This window comes from Taudactylus pleione, unplaced genomic scaffold (assembly GCF_031769625.1).
Source record: "Taudactylus pleione unplaced genomic scaffold, aTauple2 ptg001032l, whole genome shotgun sequence".
NCBI lineage: Eukaryota > Metazoa > Chordata > Amphibia > Anura > Myobatrachidae > Taudactylus > Taudactylus pleione.
Window position 1 is genome coordinate 4,469,017 of NW_028285433.1, and position 5,723 is coordinate 4,474,739.

General features: G+C 37.2%; 1 pseudogene; it reads right to left on the minus strand.

Moving 5' to 3' along the window:
* Positions 1-5,340: 5,340 nt before the first annotated feature.
* Positions 5,341-5,459, minus strand: LOC148454049 (5S ribosomal RNA; annotated as a pseudogene).
* Between the last annotated feature and the right edge of the window lie 264 nt (positions 5,460-5,723).

Below are 5,723 nucleotides of genomic sequence, written 5' to 3' on the forward strand. Positions count from 1 at the left end.
GGTGTTGGTGGTGAAAAAGGCAGGTGCTTGGATCTAGCAGAGAGAAGGGAGCTTGCTGATGCTGGACTGCTTCTTGGTACTTTTTTAGCCAAAGTTTCTGAATTTTGAAAAAACCTTTTTGATGAATGCACTGCAGATGATGTAACAGGGAGGAGGTTCCTAGATGGTTACAGTTCCTACCTCTACGTATTCTGGCTTTACAAAGGGTACAGATTGCTTGACAATTGTTGTCTGGATTTGGGTAGAAATAAGTCCACACACAATAAGTGGATTTTTTTGTGTTATGCCCAGACATGACAATGGGCTTTTCCTTCTCATGGGCAACAACTGTTTTTTCCACTGGTGCCTGATTTAAACAAACAACATCATCATTAACAACAACATCATAATCAACATCACATCCTCATCATCAACATCCTTATCAGCATCAGCTACACAAATATCCTCCTCATGCTGGTGCACTTCCAAAGAAGCATCCTCGATTTCTATGTAAGCATGTTCACTAGTGCTTAAATCATCATAATAGGAAGAACCACCAGTCATAATTAAAGGCCAAGGCCTTAGCTTTTACTTTCAACTTTGTGTGGTGAAAGGCATATTACCACTATTATGTCTTTCTGCAGCAAACTTTCTCTTTGATGTTTTTTCTTGACCACTATAAAAGATTGGTTCTTTGATTGTAAATGCCCAGACTTAAGCCCTACAGTATATGCCCTTGGCTTTAGTAGATGATGATACAGAAGGACTAGTATCATCATGACTGGTGGCACTGGCAGCAGCTCCATCACTAGTATGTGGTTGCTGCCCTCCTTTCAACTGATCGTTCTCCATATCAACAAACAAATAATGTAGTGGGGTACAGCACAGAGGTCAATTTGTACCAATTTTAAATATTACACTGTGGTATCAATGACCTATAGTGTCACACTATTTTTTATAAATAAGAACACCACACTGCGCTATGACTTATAGTGTCACAATATGTAGTTGATAAACTGAGGTTTGGCTGGCAGTGTCACCAAACAATAATATCATAGCTAGCACACATGAAAAAAAACATTTTGTGGAATGCTAATTTTATTTAACTTTTAGTTTTTTAAACTGGGTAAGAGCACCCCTGGATGAGGCAGCAGCCCCTTGATGTACAAAAAAGCACCTCTTTATGGACAACAAAGCACCCCTGTGGAGTGCAGATGGACCAACTGCAGTGTCACAAATACATGGATGATAAACTGTGGTCTGGCCGACAGTGTCACTAAACAATATTTTTTTTACACTGGGGAAGAGCACCACTGGATGAGGCAGCAGCCACTTGATAAAAAAAAACACAGCACCCCTTTATGAACAACGTAGCACCCCATTGGAGTGCAGATGGACCACCTGCAGAGTCACAAATACATGGATGGTAAACTGCAATCTGGTTGGCAGTGTCACCGAACAATAATAGCTTCACTGGCATACACAATTGTTTTTTGTGGAATGATAATTATTAATTTTAACTTTTTATTTTTTTAACACTGGGGAAAAGAACCCCTGGATTGACTGAGCACCCCTGGATGACAGCACCCCTTTATGAACTGCAGCCCTAGCCCCTTGATAGACAGAACAATAGTGACACAGCAGCACCCCCCACTTTATGTATTGCTGTCCCAGCCTGACAACACTGCACCCTTGAACTACAACAATGCACCCTTGAACAACAGAGAAGAACAGAGCCCATTGATTGACAGGACAACAGTGACACAGCAGCACTTTATGTACTACAGCCCAAGCCCAACAAAACTGCACCCTTGAACAACCACAACACTGCATACTTGAACAACAGGGAAGTACAGAGATTGTCTGTTCTGTACACTCTCCACAGCCAGAGTGAATATGGCACCGATCACCAGGACCTTCATAGAATCCAAAACCTGTGAGAATCTGACAGTGGAATGAATTTGTTTTGCCTCATTTTGGATTCAGAGTTAGGCAGGATAACCCAAGCTGGACTTGGATCTGTCTTGGAATTGCAATGTTCAGGTGGGCAAGAAATAAGGGGAGATTCCGCACAGAGGAAACAAGGATACTGCACTGGGCACTGTCAAAAATGAATAGTAAAAATCTATATAAAATCGGTTTGCTGTCTGTGTATAAACAGGAGGCTTGAAAATATTAAAAAAATATATTTAATAAATAGGACACATCAAGTAAAACTGACCATATGAATCAAAATGAAAACCAAAATTGAAACATGTATCATGTGCAAGAGAAAATATGGATATTGTCACAAATGAACGGTATCAGGTGTAATTAAGCTAGCTGAAAAGCCTTTGAGTATAATGGTTACTCATGTAACAATAAGATAGGGGTTCTTATTCTGTTATTTCCATTTTTATTTATGATTTTTATTATATCATTACTATTAAAGAAAACATGTGTGCCAGTTTATTAAATTTTGCATACATATTGATTTTTATTTTTATTTTCATCCATATTTTCATTTTCATTTTATTATTATTTTTATTTTATCATTGTGCATTTTATATACTAAGAAACAAAACAGCAATATAGATTAAAAGATTAAATCATTAAAGATACAAATTATCTGATATAAAGTCAATCAGATGTTTTCAATCAATTAAACAACCATTGGAATGCCTGGAGGGATTTAAGGAGGTACCATATTCCATTGTATAAAGTCTTGAGAAAGTCCCGGTGTTGTACGGGACAAAACGCGTTGACGTCATTCCTGGCAGACGAGGCTTCCACAACATCAGCACATTTGTGCATTGGTACTTATCTGGCGAGTCCTTCTACCGCTGACTGCTCACCATCTGCAGTTCACCGCTCTCCATCACATGGCAGCCGACACATTTCCAGCCACAGCTATACAGCCAAGGATAGGCTGCACGAGGATGGACATCAGCATGGACATGCCACTAAATGTTGTTTCACTTCAATACTGCAGTTACATTTATTATTAATTATTGAGTGTGGACAATATTATTTTCACACTGGGACACCAATAGTGAAGAATTACATTCAAAAGTGGATTTTGGCTGCTCAAATCACCTGTCCGTGGGATTCTGTCTTTGCCCACTAACATTAGTGCTGCATATGAGTGACAATTTATTAGTTACAAGTTGTGGAACCCCTGTCTTATTGTTACATGAGTAACCGTTATACTCAAAAGCTTTTCAGCTATCTTAATTACACCTGATTCAAGTAATTCGTGACAATATCCACGTTTTCTCTTGCACATGATACATGTTTCAATTTTGGTTTTCATTTTGATTTATATGGTCAGTTTTACTTGATGTGTCGTATTTATTAAATATAATTTGTTAATATATATGTTTTCAAGCCTCCTGTTTATACACAGACAGCAAACTGATTACATATAGATTTTTACTATTCATTATTGACCATGTCCAGCGCAGTATCCTTGTTTCCTTTGATTTTCTTTAGAGACTGATGTCTCTGGGGTTCTAACCAAACCCCGATTACTTGCAGCTGACACTGTTTTCAACTATTAGCTCTTATCCAGTGTCGGGTTCTCTAGCAGTTCCACTGCTGTATTCATATTCTTTTCTTTGAGATTCCGCACAGAACAAAAATTGGGACAAATTAAGTGTATAATGGTTTATAATTGTATATAAATAGACCAATCATCCCATATTACTCAATATTTCATAATGGTGTTGGTGGTGCTCCCAAAGCCTATATATGAACATATATTGACACACAGAGAAAAGAAAGGCTCTTTGCTGGGGCACACTTTGATAAAGTTTCATATAACTAAAACATTAAAATATAACTTTATTTACATTTGCATAAAGTTATGAGGTACACTTATTCTAAGATAAATATGGTCAGATTGCACATTGACCATGTAAATACAAAACTCAGGTATAAATAAATATGTGTGCCCTGAGCAAAGTGGCGAAAATATTACAACAATACTGCATTCCACAAAACACACCTGGAATGAGTACCATACTGTCTCCAGTCCATATAATGATGGTATATAGATATATACATTTCATTTAATCGTGCAATGTCTGTCCCATGTGTTATCTCAATCATCCGGATGGCTAAATATTTTTTTTGTTAAAATAGCATGCAATTGTCTGAAAATTTAATATTATTATGATGCTAGAATTTAATACCAGGTGTTAAAAAATATAAAACAACTTAAAATCATATAACTGCAAATGTCAATTAAAAAGATGAACAAACTCGGGATGCCCACTCTAGGTAAGGCGCTCACCCGAACCTCTAGCCTACACATGCCAGCCATGTGGAAAGCAGCACCTGTCATGTACAGCTGATGCACTGTTTGTGACTCCAGCCTGGCTCCACTTGGCATGTGCAGTAGCCATATTTGACACTCCCAATAGAAGTATTGGGCATCAGCTCAACCCTAAAATATGCAATGGTAAGTGGCCAATATAAACAAATTGCAAGACAAAAAAATAGAGTGACAGCGACCTCTGGTGTCCCAAGCCCATAAAATTATGACAAAGCAGTGTGTTAAAATTATAACATCAGTTTTATTTAGTAAAAACAAATCAGGCAAAAAATATATTCCATAAAATATCACTGTAAACGTAGGCTAGAAAAAGGTAGAAAAATAAAACAGCACTAAATTAAATTTGACACTTTTGCACTGGTAGTCAAATAAAAACTGCACTTAAAATTAATTGTTTTTTTATATAAGATAAAAAATCTAAGTGAAAGATGGTAAGATGCTTATCTTTCAGGAGAGGTGCAGTCTGGGAAGTCCCAACACATTTTGTCAAATAGACTTTATTAAGGGTGTGCTAATGTGAGTGGGACAGACCTCATATTTATACCCAGATCAATTTGTTAGGTAATTGTGACATCACTTCCTGTTAGGTAAACATGTGAAATGAATTCGGTATAAAAACAGTTGTAAGATACAGGCAAAGTTTGGACTACATAAATAAAATGCTGATGAATTAAATTAAAAGTTGATATTTGTATATGATCATATAAAAGACAAGATTTCATGTCCCCAATTGCAGGAAGCTGTATGTGTCATTCGGTCTGTGCGGCTCTAGTGGCAGTGGCCATCTTTGTGTAGTCCACAGTCAGAGACAGTTTTTCTAAAGGTGCTTATCTTGCTGGTGGCAATCTTTGGGTGGCCCTTAATAGTGAAAGCATGCTCCCAGCAATATATGTAATATAGAAGACATAGTTTTAGAAAGCAGTAGTCAAATGAGGCTAGCAAATCTATATATTTAGGATAACATGGGTAAAACCTCTATAATAATAATAATAATAATAATAATAATAATAATTAGTAAAAAAAAGCCCTAAATACCACTTCACAGTATTCTACAGCACCAGGGATTCCCATGTGGTCTCCCATCCTAGTACTAACCAGGCCCAGCACTGCTTAACTTCAAAGATCAGATGAGGTTAGGCATGACCAGTGTGGTATGGCTGTAGCTAGTAGTGTGGTATAAGGTAAAGCTAAATATAAGTAAAACAAAGCATGACTATAAAGCTATAGAAAGGGAGCTATTTCATAGCTTTCGTTTAACCCATTTGGGTGCATTGTCTTCAATTCGTATATCCAATACATATCTCTCCTAGAAAGTAAATTGGAGAGATCACCTCCTTATTCCCCAAGGGTCACCAGTTCAATTCCTTTGAAGGACAGTTCTTCTGAATCTGAGTTGTGGTGAGACAAAAAATGTTTGGACACTGCATGT